The sequence below is a fragment of the Melanerpes formicivorus genome, unplaced genomic scaffold (genome assembly GCF_026170545.1).
Source record: "Melanerpes formicivorus ecotype bairdi unplaced genomic scaffold, bMelFor1.0.p_v2 SCAF_64, whole genome shotgun sequence".
In the NCBI taxonomy this organism is placed as follows: Eukaryota; Metazoa; Chordata; class Aves; order Piciformes; family Picidae; genus Melanerpes; species Melanerpes formicivorus.
Window position 1 is genome coordinate 3,668,843 of NW_027142416.1, and position 20,885 is coordinate 3,689,727.

General features: G+C 45.1%; 1 long non-coding RNA gene across 1 annotated transcript in view; it reads right to left on the reverse strand.

The window, feature by feature from the left end:
- Positions 1 to 1,009: 1,009 nt before the first annotated feature.
- LOC137453290 (uncharacterized) overlaps positions 1,010 to 20,885 on the reverse strand; it is a 49,915-nt gene continuing 30,039 nt past the window's right edge. The window contains exons 2-3 of the long non-coding RNA XR_010990315.1: positions 2,000 to 2,166; positions 1,010 to 1,070 (exon numbers count right to left, since the gene is read on the reverse strand). This is a non-coding gene — a long non-coding RNA (uncharacterized lncRNA). The remainder of the gene's footprint in view (positions 1,071 to 1,999; positions 2,167 to 20,885) is intronic.

Here is a 20,885-nt window from a genome sequence, read left to right on the forward strand (position 1 = left end):
GCCTTCTGATCATCCAACTTTATGGCACACATCTCTAAGCTGGTGAGAGAAACATTTCTGAGGCAGAATTTTGCTATTATTACTTTAGAAATCTCCCCAAATCAGGTTTCTGTATTTGGGAGTGGCTTTTTATTCCTCTTAGTTGTGAAAAAATCAGAAAGGTTTCTTGCAGTGCTGGCTGTGGGAGCTTCAGTTTTACAGTTCTCAGGCTCCATAAGTAAGCAGAGATAGGTAAGAGAGGAAGGCTAAAAGTAAGAGTTGCAGTTCTGGCTCTGATCTTATCTGCGTGGATTCATTCAGCTTTGCTTTAACCACACTTAGCAAGGTATTTCCCTCCCGTGCACAGCTGTTCAGATGACCTGTTCAGGTGAGAAGACCCCAGGACACTACCAGCCCCTGTGTGTTAACAGCCAAACATGATCTTCCCTTACGTCTTCTGTCCCTCATCACCTTCTCTCTCCCTTCCCATTTCCATATGTCAGTTGTTATCAGTTCCCTGCTTCCTGCCCCTCTCCCTCATAGTGTCTTTATCTTTGGGGTTTAAAACTTGGAAGAAACAGTTAACTGAACCAAACTTGTCAGATCCATGCACATTGTCTAGCCATGCCCTTTAACCATGAGAAGTGTTTACTGTGTCCTCCCTCTGTACCTTTCCCCCAGTTACTCAGACTCAGATCAGACTTTCAGGGTGGAACTCCTCTCTCCTGGCTTCAGACATGAACCCCTGAGCCAGCCTCTCTTGATTCTGCTTTACAGTGGAAAGAAATCATAGAATCATAGAACTGTTAGGGTTGGAAGGGACCTCAAGGATCATCTACTTCCAACCCTCCTAGGCAGGTACTTGGAGACGTGGTTCACCTCATGTGTTTCAAATTCCTACCTTTGGGTGAAAGTTCTTTAATCTTGGAAGGCTGTCTTTCATTCCACTGACTAGAAGGGGAGCCCACCTAACTAGCTCAACAGCTGATAACCCCACTTGAGATACATTTTATCATTGAGATCTGTAGCTGTCCTACCTCTTGTAGACTGGAGGAAGCCAGAGGGAGATGGTGGATACCACAATTCCAGCTCTAAACAGACAAAACCAAAAACCAATTAGAGTTGACAGTACCACACTGCTGCATACTGTTACATGTTTTTCATGCAACTGGCCATCTTAAGCTGACATTTTGTATGTTATATGTAAAACAAAGCTCAAAAAAGGAAAAAAAAAGTCCAAATCATTGGAGACTGGAACTGCCAAAATAGTCTGATAGAAAAAAACCCCACATTTAGACTACAAGTTTGGCTTCATGCTGTACACATTTTTTTTCAGGGAGAAATGGAATGAAATTCAACAAGGGCAAGGGTAGAGTCTTGCATCTGGGAAAGAACAACCCCATGGAGCAGTACAGGTTGGGGACTGAGCTGTTGGAGAGCAGTGAAGGGGAAAGGGATCTGGGGGTCCTGATGGATGGGAGGTTGACCACGACCCAGCAATATGCTCTTGTGGCAAGAAGGCCAATGGCATCCTGGGGTGGATTAGAAGGGCTGTGGTGAGTAGGTCAAGAGCGGTTCTCCTCCTCCTCTACTCTGCCCTGGTGAGGCCACATCTGGAGTATTGTGTCCAGTTCTGGGCCCCTCAGTTCAGGAAGGACCTCAGGGAACTGATTGAAAGAGTCTAGCACAGACCCACAAAAATGATTAGGGGACTGGAACATCTTCCTTATGAGGAGAGCCTGAGGGAGCTGAGGGCTCTGTAGCTTGGAGAGGAGCAGCCTGAGAGGTGACCTCATTCCTATTGATAAAGATGTGCAGGGTGAGTGCCCAGAGGATGGAGCCAGGCTCTGCTGGGTGATGCCCAATGCCAGCACAAGGGGCAGTGGTGGAAGCTGAGGCACAGGAAGTTCCATGTGAACATGAGGAAGAATTGTTTTCCCTGTGAGGGTGACAGAACACGGGAACAAACTGCCCAGGTGGGGTTGTAGAGTCTCTCTCTCTGGAAGTAATCAAAACCCACCTAGATATGTTCCTGTGTGATCTGGTCTAGGTGATCCTCCTCTGGCAGGGGGTTGGACTGGGTGATCTTCTGAGGTCCCTTCCAGCCCCTAACATTCTGTGATTCTGTGATACTACAGCTGCCACTCTTCATCCAGTTCCTGAACACCGAAGATTGGCTTTATGGCCCTACAAGTATGGAGACGAGGAATCATAAGAAAAATAAGCCTGCTGATTCACATGAAAAGTATGTGCCAAACAAAGCCTTAAATCATTTTCTGCAGCCTGTCATTCAAACATATTTGACTCTCATCCAAATTGTTGGAATTGTCTTTCATACAGAAAGAAAAATAAAACAACCCAAAACAACAAACATCTGTTTATTTTTAGGATAATTGGAAAAGCAACAGATTATCTTCAAATTGATGAGTAGGTCAAGTTGTTTTTGTAAGCTTAATAATATTTTCCATTGTCCTTCCCTCCTCAAACCTATCTCCATTGCCTAATCATTCACACACTTCATTTTCTTTTGCGTTCGAGTGAGTCATGAAGCGCACACTGTGATGATAAATGCTTCATCCCTGCTTCCTCTTACTGTTAACTCTGTGGCATGATTCACACCATAAACCATACTCATTCTCTCCTGTGTTGTACATAAGTCTGACATCAGGAGTAGTGTTTACTTAAAAGATAACATAAAGGTGTTGTGTGGCCAAGAAGGCCAATGGAAGCCTAGGGTGCATTCAGAGGAGTGTGTCCAGCAGATCAAAGGAGGTTCTCCTTCCCCCCTGTTCTGCCCTGATGAGACCTCACCTGGAATATTGCATCCAGTTCTGGGCACCCCAGTTCAGGAGGGACAGGGATCTGCTGGAGAGAGTCCAACAGAGGGCTACAAGGATGACGAAGGGAGGACTGCCTGGTGAGGAGAGGCTGAGAGCCCTGGGGCTGTTTAGTCTGGAGAAGACTGAGAGGGGATCTGATCAATCTCTATCAATATCTGAGGGCTGGGGGTCAAGAGGGAGAGGATAGGCTCTGCTTACTTGAACTGTGGGATAGGACAAGGGGCAATGGATAGAAGGTTCCAGGAGGTTCCACCTTAACATGAGGAGGAACTTCTTGACTGGGTGGGTCACAGAGCCCTGGAACAGGCTGCCCAGAGAGGTTGTGGAGTCTTCTTCTCTGGAGACTTTTCACCCCCATCTGGATGTGTTCCTGTGTGACCCGCACTAGATTCTATGGTCCTGCTCTGGCAGGGGGTTGGACTCTGGATGTCCCTTCCAACCCCTGACATCCTGTGATCTGCCTTATGTTTTATCTACTCAGTCTGGCACATTTTTTTCCTGTTACACCTGTTGTTCACAGGAAATCACACATGCTAGCGTAGTGCAAGCTGAAGAAATTCCCCTTGTGTATGAAGGTGAGATTTCCCCTTTATGATGCTATTTACCTGATTTATTTGAGTTAATTAAATGTTCTAAGGGACATTTTAGAAGCTCTTTTACAGCTCAGGCCACAATCACAATTTCAAACTCAGCTGGGACTACTTTCCAATGCTGTGTTAGAAAATCGGTGCACTCTGTGTATGTCCCAAACAGAATCATACTGGGGGACTTTCTTGCCTGACCCCAGAGACTATACCTATGTTCATGCCATCCCTGAAATCTGGAGTATGTGCTTTGCTTCTCTGATTTCATGTGAGCAACAAATGAGTGTGTAGTAGTTGTGAGAGTACAGCGGTCGAGGATCTGACTGAGGGCAGTTATGTGTGGTGTCATTCAAGCAATGCGTAACTGAGATGTAACAATCTAAAGATAGCGAGACATCATTATGTGTGCTTGGGACTGAAGAGCAGAGGAGCAGAAGATCTTCCTTAAGAGGAAGCTGTTGGAAAGTAAATTAAAAAAGCAAGACAATCTGAGCTGTTTTCCACGCAGTCCTTTCAGAGATGAGAGGCTCAGTCTTGAAATCGAATCACTGATTCACCGTGTTTGTGAGCTCAGAGGAAGAAAGGATCACTGGAAGGCACAAGTTAATGATGAGATGGAAAGAGAATGATGAGATCTTTGGGAAGTGAACACAAAAGCACACACACATGCTGTGGGAGCTTCCAGAAGCTGAAAGATAGCCATTTTCAGCTTCCAGCCTTAGAAAAGATAAGCAAGTGCAGAGACTGTTTCTTGTACTACAGGGGCATTTTTTTTCCCCCTGAAACCAAATCAATTCAAACCATAATGTCACATAATGATCACTTAAAACAACTATAACACATAATGGCATTTAACATGTCCAAGTGCCAGGTTCTGCACCTTGGCCACAACAACCCCATGCAGTGCTACAGGATGGGGACAGAGTGACTGGTGAGCAGCCAGGTAGAAAGGGACGTGGGGGGTACTGGTTGTCAGCAGCTGAACATGAGCCAGCAGTGTGCCCAGGTGGCAAAGAAAGCCAATGGCATCCTGGCCTGCATCAGCAATAGTGTGGCCAGCAGGAGCAGGGAAGTCATCCTGCCCTGGACTCAGCACTGCTTAGGCCACACCTTGAGTCAGGACTGTGTCCAGTTCTGGGCCCCTCAGTTTAAGAAGGACATTGAGACACTTGAACGTGTCCAGAGAAGGGCAACGAGGCTGGGGAGAGGCCTTGAGCACAGCCCTGTGAGGAGAGGCTGAGGAAGCTGGGGTTGCTTAGCCTGGAGAAGAGGAGGCTCAGGGGAGACCTTATTGCTGTCTACAACTCCCTGAAGGGAGGTTGTAGCCAGGTGGGGGTTGGTCTCTTCTCCCAGGCAACCAGCACCAGAACAAGAGCACACAGTCTCAAGCTGTGCCAGGGGAAGTTTACGCTCAAGGTGAGGGGAAAGTTATTCCCAGAAAGAGTCGTTCGCCATTGGAATGTGCTGCCCAGGGAGGTGGTGGAGTCACCATCCCTGGAGGTGTTCAAGAGGGGATTGGATGTGGCACTTGGAGCCAAGGTTTAGTTGTCAGGAGATGTTAGGTATTAGATAATAGGTTGGACTTGATGATCTCTGAGGTCTTTTCCAACCTGGTTGATTCTATGATTCTATGAAAATATTTTGCCTACTGGTAACCACTAGCCAGTGGCCTCTCTTTTCCCATTCAGGGCTGAACACATGCCCAATTTCTTTGTAAGGGGCTTTGCAGAGAAGTGATGTGGGAGCATGTGCCATGAAGTTGTTACAAGATGGGGAAAGCAAGGAGAAGCAGGAAGGGTTAGCACCTACCTGCAGCTTTTTTCTTTTTTTCCTATCAGGACGACCACTGCCTGCTCAGCCTGGTTTCAGAGGAGTGCAGCATGCCAAAGCAGCTGTTTCATAGATTGGTCTGTGCTGGAAGGGACCTCCAGAGCTCATCCACTCCAACCTCCCCACAGTCAGCAGGGACATCCCCAACTAGATCAGGCTGCCCAGGGCCTCCTCCAGCCTCACCTTGAAGATCTCCAGGGAAGGAGCCTCAACCACCTCCCTGGGAAACCTGTGCCACTGTTCCACCACCCTCATAGGAAAGAATTTGTTCCTCACATCCAATCTAAATCTGCTCTGCTCTAGTTTGAAGCCATTGTCCCTCATCCTGTCCCTGCAGGCCTTTGCAAACAGTCTCTCTCCATCCTTCCTGTAGTCCCCTTCAGGTACTGGCCGGCTGCTCTTAGGTCTCCCCAGAGCCTCCTCTTCTGCAGATTGAACAACCCCATACCTTCCATACCCTCAACCTAAACCATCCCTGTGATACCTCACTAGCCTCTCCTCATCCCACCCTTTCTTTGATGGGCTGGGCCTCGTTCCCTCCCTCCACCACTCCTCAAGTGGAGACTTGGTTCTCTCTCCCGTAGCACACAACCACCACTTCACAGCAGGTCTGACAGGATCTGATGTCTGCCAGAGACTCCCCTTCAGTAGCCAGGCCTGAGGAGGTGAACAGTGTGACTAAGAAAGGCTTCTCCCAAGGCTAATATGACTTATTCATAGGAACAGAGCACCTGGGGAGAAAACTGTTCACCCGAGAGGAGACACTGTCTCACTGGAAAGGTAGCTGGGTCTAACTCTTACTTGGACCCTCCTTTCTGGGTGAAAATGCCTCTGAAGAACTTCAGTTTTGTTAGCTTCAGAGCACATTTGCTTGCTTGCCTTTTTTCTTTTTTATCTTTTTTCTTTTCTCCTTTTCTTTTCTTTTCTTTTCTTTTCTTTTCTTTTCTTTTCTTTTCTTTTCTTTTCTTTTCTTTTCTTTTCTTTTCTTTTCTTTTCTTTTCTTTTCTTTTCTTTTCTTTTCTTTTCTCTTCTTTTCTTTTCTTTTCTTTTCTTTTCTTTTCTTTTCTTTTCTTTTCTTTTCTTTTCTTTTTCTTTTCTTTTCTTTTCCTTTTCTTTTCCTTTTCTTTTCTTTTCTTTTCTTTTCTTTTCTTTTCTTTTCTTTTCTTTTCTTTTCTTTTCTTTTCTTTTCTTTTCTTTTCTTTTCTTTTCTTTTCTTTTCTTTTCTTTTCTTTTCTTTTCTTTTCTTTTTTCTGTTATTTTCTTTTTTCTTTTCTTTCCTTTTCTTTTCTTTTCTTTTCTTGCAGCCCCTCTGGTTTGTGTATCCGCAAGCTCCTCTTGCCAAGATCATCCGGTGAAGAAACTAATGGACAATGGAAACATTCCTCTGCCTGCCCTGCTTCATGTACTGCGGGCTGCACATCAGCATGAGAGGACTCCCTGTTTCTAAAATTGAGCTGTCTTTTTATTAACAGCCTCATTTACTGGGACACTGAGCTGGCAAATCAGATGCACACTGCCTGCCTGCCCGTGCTCCTTTCACGTTCTGCCCTCCTGTAACATGTGCTCTTCCCTCTGAGTTCACTGCAGGTAATTCCATCTGTAAGTACTTGGAGGTGAGTGCCTGTCTACTTTTATGCTGCTTAGCACAGTGGCAATCTGAGGAAGACTCTGGAAATTACTGTATCCTTGCTGCTTTGCCAGACCATGCCATGAGAAAGGAGACAATGAAGTATCAAAGGGATAATGAAGTATCTCACCCGATCTCCATAACTGATTTTTAAAGCTGCTTAGGAATCCTCTTGCTTTGCTTTTCATTTACTTATCAGTTGACAACAGATTGTATAGTCTACAATCTGCACTCAAAGATTAATCTGTAATGTGTTAATTAATGCAGATTAATATTTTAAAGAGGTGTGTATGTATAAATAACAAAATCAAAACTCTTAATTTTGTGTGTTTTAAACCCCTGCTCATGAGATGTGAATGGCATCATCTAAAAACACAATCTAAGGGTTCTTTCTCTTTTTCTTTCTTTCTTTCTTCCTTTCCTTCCTTCCTTCCTTCCTTCCTTCCTTCCTTCCTTCCTTCCTTCCTTCCTTCCTTCCTTCCTTCCTTCCTTTCCTTCCTTCCTTCCTTCCTTCCTTCCTTCCTTCCTTCCTTCCTTCCTTCCTTCCTTCCTTCCTCCCTCCCTCCCTTTCCTTCCTTCCTTCCTTCCTTCCTTCCTTCCTTCCTTCCTTCCTTCCTTCCTTCCTTCCTTCCTTCCTTCCTTCCTTCCTTCCTTCCTTCCTTCCTTCCTTCCTTCCTTCCTTCCTTCCTTCCTTCCTTCCTTCCTTCCTTCCTTTCCTTCCTTCCTTTCCTTCTTTCCTTCTTTCCTTCTTTCTTTCTTTCCTTCTTTCTTTTTCTTTCTTTCTTTCTTTTAAACCAGTGACTGTTGTCATGGTTCATGAAGTAAATGAAAGTATAGAATATAGAATATAGAATATAGGCAGTCCTTCTAAATACAGAAAAAAACCCTGGTGGGACCAATATTTGATGCATCTTGCATTACTCGTAGGGAGTGGCTGCTTTCCTTGTGTCGCTGTAGGTGCTATAAATGTGTTATTACTGTCTTGTGGGCAGAGAGGCTAAAAATACACTTGTTATCTGTTTAATACATGCCCTTCCTGCTGTATCTCAGGTTTCTGTCCAGTGAACCCAAGAGATACTCTTAACTTTCAGGCTATGAGCTAAATCTCAGCCCCGCAATGGGAGGTTCGCCATTACTTTAATTTGGACCAGGATTTCACTCAGTGAGGGTTTCTTGGAGAGGGTCTTAAAGACTATGCTGAAAATCAAATGAGAAAGAAACCCTAATGTACAAGTATGTAAGGCATTCATTTCTATCCTGATGTCAAACGATTTGGCCAATACCCAGAGACAGATGCCTGGTTAGAGCTTTTACTTGCTGCTAAAAATGAAGCAACTCATATCTAGAATAGATTTTGGTCCTTATTAAGAGAGAAACAGACTGCAGTTATCTAGCTTGTGTCATAGCTATGATTTATTGTAGACCCTGCATCAGTCTAGAGTCTCAAGCTGCCCATGTCAAAGGCTGATTGTCTTAGAAGCCCCTCTAATTGTGCTGGAAGGTTATGCACCCAGTTACAGGCAATTGTGCATAAAGCTCTGTGGGTGCCACAAGACAGAGGCGTTCTCCCTGACAGAACAGGTCAATATGTTAGCCAAGGGTCTTCTGCCTTAAAAACCTTCAGTGACAGATGATGTGTAGTGCTCTTTAGCTAAAGAAATCCAACTGCCACTTGACAGCCTGAAGATTAGTAACTTCTTAATACACCAAAAGACCCAGCATCTTGAATTTGGAGCTTGCATCAGCAATACTATAGCCAGTGTGTACTACACAGTAATACAAAACACTTCATAGATGCTACCCTCCCCTGCTGTTAGGCTTTCAGCTGGAGCAGGGAGAAAATAATATAAGCTCACTAAATAAAAATACAATCTGGCTGTCTCTGAATAAACTTTCCAACACAAGAGCAAGCTCAGCTCATTGCAGTGGTGAAGAGAGGGTTCATTGCAGCACCCAGGCTGTGCAAACTTGGTTTAAAGCCAATTTTATTTTCTCCTGGTTCTGGAACCCTGTTGGGGCTGGTGTATGACAGAGAGTTTAAAGGCTAGCCATCTCAAAAGGACTATTTTAGTAGCCAGGATTATTGGGGCATAAAGGAACCACAAAGGCTTTGCTTTCTGACTGCCTTGTGCCAATAGCACACAGGGAGGGAGCTACAGAAGATGCTTATAGCATAGGAGGTTCTCTTCTCAGGGAACCTCTTTCTGGCTAATTCCTCTGGGGTCCCAGGCTCACCTGGATCCTCCATGGCTTACCAGTGCACTGGTTTTATAGTTTTGGGGAGACAGCTGACGTGCTGCAGATTGCATTTTGAAGACACAAAGCTGACAAATGAAGTTCAAAGTCTTAGCAGGGCCCTTCAAAGTGGCAGCCATCCAGAGCTGCACAGTTATAGCAGTAACTTCTATAAATCTTTTCAGAAGCTCCTTGGGCTTCAAATACTTCCAACGTTTCGTCATTGCCTTTAAACAGGGAAAACTGCCCAATTCCTTTTTGGAGGCCAGCATAATTATACCCTTGGAAAATAACAATAATAAAAAAAGGTTTCAACCCCAGAACACTGTAGTTCATGCTAAATAATGGAACTGTTGAATTCTCACAAGAAATACTGGCAAAAGAATCTAATAGAATGGCTTTCTTGGGTGCACTGCTGTAAGTTGGTGTCGATGCAAAGAAGGGCAAAAAAGAGTTTTTAGGAGATTTCTTTGGGAGGCTTCCTTGCAGCCAGAGAACAGTTTCATTTCAGCTACAAAACCTCTGCCAAGCTGTGTACATTTCTCAGTGTGCAGTGTGCCTTTCTCTCTTTAAACATGCCTCAAACAAAACCAGTTGGGCAAAATGTTTGTGCTGCTTTACATCTACTGCCTTTTCCTCCATCGTATTTGCTTGCTACTGCTACCTCTGTGCTTTGGAATGTCTTGGAGGAAAGGAATGTGAGCACAAGTGTCAAAGAAGTCTCTGCTCTCTACAGCCTGATTATATCTGATCATAGAATCACAGAATTCTTAGGGTTGTAAGGGACCTCAAGGATCATTAAGTTCCAGCCTCCCTGCCATGCTCGGAGCCACATCCAGCCTGGCCTTCAAAACCTCCAGGGATGAGGCTTCCACCACCTCCCTGGGCAACCTGTTCCAGTGTCTCACCACCCTCATGGGTAAACAGCTGAAGTGCTGCAGATTACATTTTAAAGCCACAATGCTGACAAATGAAGTTCAAAGTTCTATCCATTTCTATTTTTTTTTCCATTCCCCCCAGTCCTATCACTCCCTGACACCTTAAAAACTCCCTCCCCAGCCTTCTTGTAGCCCCCTTCAGCTACCTGAAGGCCACAAGAAGGTCTCCTGGGAGCCTTCTCTTCTTCAGACTGAACAGCCCCAGCTCTCTCAGTCTGTCCTTATCACATTATTACAGCCAGAAGCTTGCAGAACAGCTCACAAAGACAGTATGAGCTATATGCTCATGCAGCTGGACGCCACCACGAATGATTTAAATAGTCTCACTTGTCTAAAAATGAAAACTCTCTCTGGTGAACTCACCCTTTGCAGCAAAGCCTCCACTGAAGACAATACCTTTTATCTGAGACTGAAGTTATGCTAACATGTAGCATCTATCCTCACATACTGTATGTATAACAGAACAGAGCAAACCAAAAGGAAATCAGATAGAACCTTGGGGCAACTTCATGTAGGTTCAGAGGAAGAAAAGAATCAAACTGATGTAGAATCAAAAGGAAAACAAAAGACAGAAATCAGTCTGGCAAACTGAACAACTGTGATGCACTGTGTTTGAAGCCTGTTATGTTTCAGAGCCTCAGAACACCTTCACTTGCCAAGGTACCACACTACCTGTCACTCTGATTATTTATTTTATTAATACTGATGCATCATGAAGGTGATTTTGGTGCTCAAAAAATGTCTTAAATGGATTAACAAAGCTGACACAAAGTCTGGAGCCCTCAATATAGGAAGGACATGGAGCTGATGGAGCAGGTCTAGAGGAGGGCCATGAAAATGATCAGGGGGTTGGAGAAGTTCTGCTACAAGGACAGGATGAGGGAGCTGGGGGTGTTCAGCCTGGAGAAGAGAAGGCTCCAGGGAGACCTAAGAGCAGCCTGCCAGGACCTGAAGGGGGCTGTGGGGAGGATGGAGAGAGACTGTTTGCAAAGGCCTGCAGGGACAGGACCAGGGGCAATGGCTTCACACTGGAGCAGAGTATATTTAGACTGGATGTTAGGAACAAGTTCTTCACTATGAGGTTGGTGGAACACTGGCAGAGGTTGCCCAGGGAGGTGGTTGAGGCTCCTTCCCTGGAGATCTTCAAGGTGAGGCTGGAGGAGGCCCTGGGCAGCCTGATGTATTTGGGGATGTCCCTGCTGACTGCATGAGGTTGGACTGGATGAGTTCTGGAGGTCCCTTCCAGGCTGGACCATTCTGTGATTCTATGATTCATCTCCATTTCATACATCAATAAAAGGAAACAGAGTGAGTGCCATTTATTTATACCACTTTAATGGAATACTCATATAGATGTGCAGCTGGGTTTACACCAGCAAGGTTTCAGTAAGGTGACAACCACAAAAAGAGGAGATCCAAAGCAGTACTGGCTGTGAGAGAATTTCCTAAAGCACAAACTGTTGCAAGTTCATAATTTCAGTTCAAGGAACATCTTTTGATTTCTACTTGTAGGTGTGATCTAAAAAAAAAAAAAAGCACAAAAAAAAAAGGCAAAAGAAGCTTTGTGATTCTACTAAAAAGAGAAAGCTGGTATCTAGGAGAAAACAGATTGCTGGAAGAAACCCACAAGTGTGGCTGGGATGATTTGTGTGGCTTCCATTTCAAGGCTGGTGAAGAAGGCACAAGAGCAGTGGGACTGAGGCCCTTCCAGGCAAAGCATGTGGTAACCAGGGGATGGAGCTGAGGTGGGGGACACTTCTGTGATGTAAACCATGGGTAATGGCCTTGCAGGGAGAAGAGCAAAGAGCAGGGCCAGACCAGAAGAGATCAAAGGGCCTTAATTTTATCAAGCTCTTCATTATACATTTATTTTTGTTGTGGCTGTTTGGTTTAATTTTTGTGGATGAAGAAATTGTATGTGCTTCTATCAACAACAACAACAAAGCACATTTAACAAAGTCTCAGCATGGCTTGCACAACACCTTAAAAGCCAATACCTCTGTTTACAGGAGGAATATTCAGAGACCCAAGGTGTGAGGCCTGTGAGGAAGGAGCTTAGCCTGCTACAGCACTTAAATACTGAATCACTTCCAGTATCCCGTGCCAGATAATCACTCTGGTGCATGTAGGCTGTACCAGTATGATCTGATCTGTCAAGAGGCAAGCAGGTTACATCAGTCATTTTGATCTTATCAGAACACAAAACCCATGTATCTTTATTTTTGTACTCAGTGCCTCATTTCCCAAACTGTTTTTCTCCTGTTCCCTTCCCAGGTGAACTTTTCTGTTTGTTGCCTGCTAATTCCTTGATGCAATCTGCATGTCTCAGCATAATTCCTTTAGTTCATTATCTGCTGCCTGAGCATAACCTCAGAACTTCTTTAGCTGTCCTTCTAGTAGCCTGAAGGCTATTTCAGCCCCAAAGAGAGCAATTCAATTGCCTAACTTGGGTGCCTGATGTTATTGGAGAAGCTCTGGTGGATCTAAGTCACCCATCAGAGCTGGCAGTACAAATTCCATGGGATACCTCCACTCTTGTCTAGTGGCTGGCAGAGATGAGAGCAGATGACCTTTGCTTCATGTGATGTTGCCTACATTTGGGTAACTGTATTGATCTCCAATTACTGATCATAAACATTGAGCTGTGGAAGGTTCAGTTTCAAATGCTATTTAGATGCCTGTTAGCTTTTCCTGGTGCTGTAGAATAGAATAGAATAGAATAGAATAGAATAGAATAGAATAGAATAGAATAGAATAGAATAGAATAGAATAGAATAGAATAGAATAGAATTAACCAGGTTGGAAAAGATCTTTGAGATCATCAAGTCTAACCTATCACCCAACACCATCGAATCAACTAAACCATGGCACCAAGTGCCTCATCCTGTCTTTTCTTAAACACCTCCAGTGATGGTGACTCCACCACCTCCCTGGACAGCACATTCCAATGGCCAATCTCTCTGTCTGGGAAGAACTTTCTCCTCACCTCCAGCCTAAACTTCCCCTGGCACAGCTTTGGACTGTGTCCTCTTGTTCTGGTGTTCGTTGCCTGGGAGAAGAGACCAACCCCCACCTGGCTACAACCTCCCTTCAGAGAGTTGTAGACAGCAAGAAGGTCACCCCTGAGTCTCCTTTTCTCCAGGCTAAGCAACCCCAGCTCCCTCAGCCTCTCCTCACAGGGCTGTGCTCCAAACCCCTCCCCAGCTTTGTTGCCATTCTCTGGACACCTTCCAGCATCTCAACATCTTTCCTAAACTGAGGGGCCCAGAACTGGACACAGGACTCAAGGTGTGGCCTAACCAGTGCTGAGCACAGGGCACAATGACTTCCCTGCTCCTGCTGGCCACACTATTGCTGACGCAAGCCAGGATGCCATTGGCCTTCTTGGCCATCTGGACATACTGCTGGATCATGTTCAGCCTAATATCAACCACTACCCCCAGGTCCCTCTCTGCCTGGATGCTCTCCAGCCACTCTGACCCCAGCCTGTAGCACTGCCTGGGGTTGCTGTGGCCAATGTGTAGAACCTGGCACTTGGATGTGTTAAATCTCATGCCCTTGGACTCTGCCCATCTGTCCAGCCTGTCAAGGTCCCTCTGCAGAGCTCTGCCACCCTCTAACAGATCAGCTCCTGCCCCCAGCTTGGTGTCATCTGCAAATTTACTGATGATGGACTCAATCCCCTTGTCCATGTCATCAATAAAGATATTGAACAGGATGTCTCTTCTTGCAGTTCTCCACAAAGCAATTAACAAGCCATTATGGGCTACCTCATCTTCACCTTCTGTAAAGGAACCTTAAGTACACGAAGCCAGAGTAACTTTCAGAACTGTTATTTACACATTTATTCACTTGCCATATCAAACATTTGCATCACTCAGTTTCTGAGCCTGGGTTTCAGTAGCCATAGAAACTGAAGACGACTAAAAATGGCATCACTTATTTCCTTTTTTACTGATCTTGAAAAGAATGCCTGAATCTGCAGTCCCATATTGTATTTCATGTGTAACTGCTTCCAATCCAGTGTTATGTCCCATACTGTACATAGCTTAATGACCATTATCAGCTACATCATTTTAGCATTTCCTATTGAAACTGAAGCAATGGTTCCATTGTGGTACTGGTTCACAGAATCACAGGATGTTAGGGGCTGGAAGGGACTTTTAAAGCTCATCGAGTCCAACCCCCCTGCCAGAGCAGGGTCACCTATACCAGGTGACACAGGAACACATCCAGACAGGACTTGAATTCATCTCCACAGAGGGAGACTCCACAACCCCTCTGGGCAGCCTCTTCCAGGGCTCTGTCACCTTCACAGGGAAAACATTTTTCCTCCTGTTTCCATGGAACTTCCTATGCCTCAGCTTTCACCATTGCCCCTTGTGCTGTCATTGGGCATCACCCAGCAGAGCCTGGCTCCAGCCTCTGGGCACTCACCCTGCACATCTTTATCAACACGAAGGAGGTCACCTCTCAGGCTCCTCCTCTCCAAGCTACAGAGCCCTCAGCTCCCTCAGGCTCTCCTCATAAGGAAGATCTTCCACTCCCCTAATCGTGTTTTGTGGCTCTGTGCTGGACTCTTTCAATCAATTCCCTGAGGTCCTTCATGAACTGAGGCGCCCAATATGTCAGTCCCCAACCTATACTGATACCTGGGGCTGTTCTTTTCATTAACTTAAATATATTCATTACCCTTGGTGGCTCTGTCCTCCTTAGCTGCTTTCATATACTGTGTTTCTACTTCATAGTCTACCATTTTTTCATTGCTTTCTACATATACCCTCCTTTGTTGCTCCTAAGAATGATGTTTGCAGAAGGAAATAGATGGTAAAGTACTCATACTAGAAAAATACTTAGCACCTCAAAGCTGTTCCCATGACAACTGAGGCCTACAGAAGTAGCAGAACATCTATGAAACCTTCAGTACCCAAAGTGGGCTACAGGAAGGCTGGAGAGAGACTGTTTGCAAAGGGCTGCAGGTACAGGACCAGGGGCAATGGCTTCAAACTAGAGCAGAGCAGATTTAGATTGGATATCAGGAAGAATTCTTTCCTATGAGGGTGGTGGAACACTGGAACAGGTTTCCCAAGGAGGTGGTTGAGGCTCCTTCCCTGGAGACGTTAAAAAAAGGATTGGAGGTGGCACATGGAGCCATGGTTTAGTTGTCAGGAAATGTTAGGTATTAAGTAATAGGTTGGACTTGATGATCTCTGAGGTCTTTTCCAACCTGGTTGATTCTGTGATTCTATGACATGGACCTGATGGAGCAGGTCCAGAGGAGTGGCATGATAATGATCAGGGGGTTGGAACAGCTCTGTTATGAGGACAGGCTGAGGGAGCTGGGGGTGTTAAGCCTGGAGAAGTGGAGACTCCAGGGAGACCTAAGAGCAGCCTGCCAGTACCTGAAGGGGGCTGTGGGGAGGATGGAGAGAGACTGTTTGCAAAGGCCTGCAGGGACAGGACCAGGGGCAATGGCTTCACACTGGAGCAGAGCAGATTTAGATTGGATGTGAGGAACAAGTTCTGCACCATGAGGGTGGTAGAACACTGGCACAGGTTGCCCAAGGGAGGTGGTTGAGGCTCCTTCCCTGGAGATCTTCAAGGTGAGGCTGGAGGAGGCCCTGGGCAGCCTGATCTAGTTGGGGACCCTGCTGACTGTGGGGAGGTTGGACTGGATGAGCTTTGGAAGTCCCTTCTGGCCTGGACCATTCTATGGTTCTATGATTCTATATTGTGTTCAGGCATGGCATTTTTGCAGATGCTGATGATTATGAAAATGCCACATTATCCCACTTCATATTTTTTTTTCTGTTCTACTTCCTAGGCCTACATGTTTTAGGAATAGATTTCTTCTGCTGTCAGGGCTAATTCCTTGTTTAATTATGCTTTTGGGATGTCAGTTGCTGGTGACAGGTTGGACTTGATGATCTTTGAGGTCTCTTCCAACCTTGGTGATACTGTGATACTGTGATACCACATTAGTACAGGGTTGGTCAAATCAAACCTTGTTAATATGTAAAAAAGGATACTATTAGTCACACATATTCATGTATGTCTTCTTGAATAACCTTTTTTAAAACTCTATTAATGAAATGTAAGCATTAAAAATGTTCTTTACTTTTCTTAACAGCTTTATGAGTCTATAAATCTAGCCAGGAAGTTAACTCATACTCCAGTTCTTCACTGAGTACCCCACAGGAGGGGATCTGGATTATGGTCTCTCACAGAATGTTTGCTTCCTTGGATTTTATTGCAGGTTCTTTTGCCACTGTTATCCTCAATTACCATGATGAGATGCAGTGGAATGGGTAATTCTGAGAGACTTCTGCCTGGAAATCAAGACATAAAACACACCACGTGTCATACTTCATGACCAGAAACACATCCATCTCTGTGTTAAAATCAAATGGCCTTAAAGTTTTGCTTTATAAGTGTAAACCAAAAGTGACATCCAGTGGTCTGCAAATCCAGACATTGCTTGGAGTTCCTACTGCAGAAGCACTGCAGAATTTCTCAAAGGCAATTTCATCTTCTTTGCTGACATTCATGAATTTGCTCCATTAAGCCCCTTCAAAAAACTTAGAATTTGACTCAAAAAATTCAATCATTGTGCTGGAGTGGTGAAGAATCACAGAATCACAGTATCACCAAGGTTGGAAGAGACCTTAAAGATCATCAAGTCCAACCTGTCACCACAGACCTCATGACTAGACCATGGCACCAAGTGCCACGTCCAATCCCCTCTTGAACACCTCCAGGGATGGTGACTCCACCACCTCACTGGGCAGCACATTCCAATGGTGAACTACTCTCTCAGTGAAGAACTTTCTCCTCACCTCCAGCCTCAACTTTCCCTGGCACAGCTTGAGACTGTGTCCTCTTGTTCTGGTGCTGGTTGCTTGAGAGAAGAGACCAACTCCCTCCTGGCTACAACCACCTTTCAGGGAGTTGTAGACAGCAATGAGGTCTCCCCTGAGCCTCCCCTTCTCCAGGCTAAGCAATCCCAGCTCCCTCAGCCTCTCCTCATAGGGCTGTGCTCAAGGCCTCTCCCCAGCCTCGATGCCCTTCTCTGGGCACATTCAAGTGTCTCAATGTCTTTCTTAAACTGAGGGGCCCAGAACCAGAAATGTGGTTTAAACACCAATGGTTTTCAGTAACACCACTGAGAAATAATAAAACAAGGACTGAATGACAAAGTCAAGGAGAAAAGTTAACTTCACAAGGATTTGACCACTTAATTCTTGACACTGAACCTAAGGAAGGTGTTATAATTGCTTACTCAAATCAGATCAACAGGAGTGTAGACATTTTACAGGCAACTCTATAAATGTGAGTAAATAATGAGCTTGATAGCATGTGCCTTCCAGCTAAACATTCTCCACACTGCTCTGCAAAGAGTAGTAGTATTAGCTCACTCCACAGTGAGCTAATAATCTCCCAGGATATAATACAGCCCCATAGGGGGCAAAGCTCTTCTGCAAAGAGTGAACCATGAAGAAGCCAACAGTTTGGAGAGCAAAACTGGGAGACACTCAAATGCAAGCACAGTGATAGGAGTGAAGTTTCTACATGGAAAGGAGTGAAGAGCATTAGCATCCCAAAACCAGGGCTAGGCTATGACAAATTGTAAACCCAAACTATTTTGCAGTGTGCTCTTCTCCTGCCTTAAGTGAGACTGATTTCAGGTGGATAAACCTGCTCATAGAACTCTGCTAATACATTTGAGCCCAGAACTGCTCACAGGGGGTTTTTATGAAGGCATTAGACATCAGCAGTTTCCAATTGATGGGACTCTGTCTTCTGGTACTAAGGCCAATGCACACAGTAAATCACAGAAAATAAATGGAAGAAGACAAAAATGTAGTCACAAGCTGGTTATGCACACAAGGAAACAAGCAGGGCCAATGATAATCCAAAAGAAAGGAGCAAGAGGCATTGCAGTGGAGAAAAACCTGTGCAGCTGCTTTGCCCTCTTTCTGGAGCAACCCCTAGTAAGAGGAAGACTATCTAAATACCACTACAGACTGCTCTTTCGCTCTTAGTAAACCAAGACCTGAGCTAGCCATGTTTCTGTGTGCCCTCTGTTCCTCTCTTAATGTGGTCTAGTCATCATAGTTTGGAAGGCAAGTAGACTATCATATCCACTTTCACTTGGAAGTCAAGTTTACCTCAATAAGAAGGCCTGTCTGCATTCAGTAAGGCTTAAATAGTTGAAGAAAAGTTAGTCAAGCACTAACTTGCCTGAGTTCTTTGAGGGCAAGAGGCTCTAGAATAGACACATTCTGAGCACTGACAATCTGGATCTGGAGAGACTGCCAATCAAAAACCACATGAAAGGAGCGTGGTAAGGAAGCAAGAGAAGCCCCTTCAGAACAGCTGAAGAAATATCATTGATCCTTCCAGCCTGTAACTGTTTAGCAGGAACACTCAGCTGCAGACACAGAATAGAATAGAATAGAATAGAATAGAATAGAATAGAATAGAATAGAATAGAATAGAATAGAATAGAATAGAATAGAATAGAATAGAATAGAATAGAATAGACCAGGTTGGAAGAGATCTACAAGATCATCATGTCCAACCTACCATCCAACACCACCTAATCAACTAAACCATGCAACCAAGCACCCTATCAAGTCTCCTCCTGAACACCTCCAATGATGGTGACTCCACCACCTCCTTGGGCAGCCCATTCCAATGGGCAATCACACTCTCTGTGTAGAACTTCCTCCTCACCTCCAGCATAAACGTCCCCTGGCACAGCCTGAGACTGTGTCCTCTTGTCCTGGTGATGGTTGCCTGGGAGAAGAGACCAACGTCTGCCTGGCTACAACCTCCCTTCAGGGAGTTGTAGAGAGCAAGAAAGTCTCCCCTGAGCCTCCTCTTCTCCAGGCTAAGCAACCCCAGCTCCCTCAGTCTCTCCTCACAGGGCTGTGTTCCAAGCCCCTCACCAACTTTGTTGCCCTTCTCTGGACACCTTCCAGCAAGTCAACATCCTTCCTAAACTGAGGGGCCCAGAACTGGACACAAGACTCAAGGTGTGGCCTAACCAGTGCAGTGTACAGGGGCAGAATGACCTCCCTGCTCCTGGTGGCCACACTGTTCCTGATGCAGGCCAGGATGCTATTGGCCCTCTTGGCTGCCTGGGCACACTGCAGGCTCATGTTCAGCCTTCCTTGGGAAGCAGCTGAACTGGTTCTAGCGGCTCTTTTCCTGATTTGGGGAATAACAGGAGCCTGAGATTGCAATGGTTCTTCTGCAGTCACATCTGCTGCACCAGAAGCACATTTGATGAGGAATTGGTACTTTTCCATAACAAAAAAAATATAAATCACATTTCCCTCGCTACTGCCACAACAATCAGGCACCTCTGTAATCAACCTTTCTGTCCAGGGCCAGTCTTGTTTGGGTACCTTTGCCTGGTAATGCAAAGCTAAAAGAGGAAAGAGAGTTCAGCTAGGACACAGCCACCAAATCTGGCAGCGTTCCCTTTTGAATATTTCTCTAAGGATTTTGTCCATATGAGTTCTGAGCCCAAATGGCAAATGACATTCAGAAGAAAAAGATTAAGCTGATAAAACTGTGCACCAGGGCGGGTTTTTTTCCTACTATTTTGGTTGCCTGTGGCACACAAATTACATTACATCTTTTATTTCTTTTTCTTGATTAAAATGCAAGGAAGTAGAAGCAGGTACTAGCCTCCCTTTTTAATTACACTGATTAAAAATGATCATCTGGGTGTTTGGCCTTTCATATTCCACTAGCTAAATGGGTTCTCAGAAGAGCCGTGCTGCAAGATAGGATATCTCTAATGAGGCAGCACGCTTTTGTTTGCGCAGCTATCTGCTCACTTTATCAGGATGCCTCATTGTTAATAGCCTCCTCTGCCCAGACAACTGTGCCTGTGATAGCAGAACAACATGTTCCCTCCAGTACAGCCTGTGGAGTTATTTCATGTCCAGCCAGAGATAAAAGGTAGGCTACTCAAAAGGGACTTCCAAGCCACCCTGTGAAAGGAAACTGCAGAAAGACAAGCTGCTGGCAAGAAGAGATGAAAGGGTTATGCTAAGGACTTATTGACCATATTTCTCTTTCATCAGGCTGGATTATGCAACCTGCCAGGTGCAGAATGCCTGCACTTTCTAAGAGCTGAGCAAGTATTACAGATATGTGAGGAGCAAATACCTTAATTTAAGTGACACACTGGGAAAACAAAGTCATTTTGCATGGAGGTCAGGATGTAGAGGGAACAGGTGCCAGACACAGATATTTTGGAATGGTTCTTCCACACTTTTGGACCATGCAAGGGAAAAGATTTAATCTGCATTATTGCAGGGGTCAGTAGATATTTACCTTCCTTATTTAGACATATTTACTGACAAGGTAGTGAGACCACCTGGTAAGATATTTTTAAGCTTAAGTATTCCTGCAGGGCAGGGCTGTGGTGAGCTGGGAACCAACCCTACTTCAGTGTCTCTGCAACAAGAACAATGGCCCCAGGAGACTGAAATGGTGTCCTGGACTGTGGGCAGAGTAGGGAGAGCCCTAGGGAGGCAGCAGGGACCCCTAAAATGAAGAAGTGGTTTGCACTGGATGCTTAACTTTTGGCTGGCTACTTTTGAATGAGGTTAATCTCCCAAAGCAGATTTAGGCTTACGCTGTCTAATGCTTCAGAAAGTATTTTATCAGGCAACCTTCCCACTGGCTGATTTGGAAATCTTTAAGTTACTTAAAGTGCTTGTGTTTTCTTTACTTTAGCCCTTTGTGACTGGGGTGATTTGTGCCAGTCACGTGCAGATGTCCTTTGCAGAGAGATCTGCAGCAAAAGGGAACTAACCGCTGGCGTTCTCAG